The sequence below is a fragment of the Octopus bimaculoides genome, chromosome 8 (assembly GCF_001194135.2).
Source record: "Octopus bimaculoides isolate UCB-OBI-ISO-001 chromosome 8, ASM119413v2, whole genome shotgun sequence".
Classification (NCBI taxonomy): domain Eukaryota; kingdom Metazoa; phylum Mollusca; class Cephalopoda; order Octopoda; family Octopodidae; genus Octopus; species Octopus bimaculoides.
This window is the reverse complement of record NC_068988.1, coordinates 65,262,160-65,263,409: the sequence shown is the minus strand read 5'-3', so window position 1 is coordinate 65,263,409 and position 1,250 is coordinate 65,262,160.

The window sequence follows — 1,250 nt, the reverse complement described above, 5'->3', positions numbered from 1 at the left end:
AGCTTGCTTACCAACCACATGGTTCTGGGTTCAGTCCCACTGCGTGGCACCTTGGGCAAGTGTCTTCTATTATAGCCTCGGGCCGACCACTGCCTTGTGAGTGGATTTGGTAGACGGAAACTGAAAGAAGCCTGTTATATATATGTTTATGTGTCTGTGTTTGTCCCCCCCTCCAACATTGCTTGACAACCGATGCTGGTGTGTTTACGTCCCCGTAACTTAGCGGTTCGGCAAAAGAGACTGATAGAATAAGTACTAGGCATCCAAAGAATAAGTCCTGGGGTCGATTTGCTCGACTAAAGGCGGTGCTCCAGCATGGCCACAGTCAAATGACTGAAACGAGTAAACTTGGAAAAGGTGGGTTTTTAAAAAAAATTGGGGGAAGGGAGTGGGGGTCAAATTTGAAAAGCTGGGTTTTTGTTTTGACATATTCGTCGTCTCTGACACCTAAAATATTGGTATCAGAAAATTTTTTTTTTAAATTGTATTCTTCAAGGATGGGTGCGATTCTACATTAATTAGCCCTACTTTCAGAAGTACAGATAAAACTTGGAACGTAAAGAACCTGAATAATCTGTCGCTATTTAATCTATTATAAAGGGACATAACTCTATTTTAACTAATTCATGTCTATTTTTCTTTATGTATATGCGGAGGTAATTAGATTCATTTTTAATACATTTTAATGTTTCTCTCTCTCTCTCTCTCTCTCTCTCTTTCACACACACATACACTCTTTTATAGGTATTCAGAAATGTCACAACTTTTTTGGACATGTATATTCTTTATATTTCAAGCGCCTTTGATTAGGATTCTAGGCATTCTTTCGGTATACTCCTCAGAGTTTATGACAACTCTGAGGGATATACCAAAAGAATGCTGGATTATATGTAGATAGATAGATCATCATCATCATCTTCATCGTTTAACGTCCGCTTTCCATGCTAGCATGGGTTGGACGATTTGACTGAGGACTGGTGAAACCGGATGGCAACACCAGGCTCCAATCTAATTTGGCAGAGTTTCTACAGCTGGATGCCCTTCCTAACACCAACCACTCAGAGAGTGTAGTGGGTGCTTTTACGTGTCACCCGCACGAAGGCCAGTCAGGCGGTACTGGCAACGGCCACGCTCGAAATAGTGTCTTTTATGTGCCACCCGCACAAGAGCCAGTCCAGGGGTACTGGCAACGATCTCACTCGAAAATCCTACGAAGGCCAGTCAGGCAGTACTGGCAACGGCCACGCTCA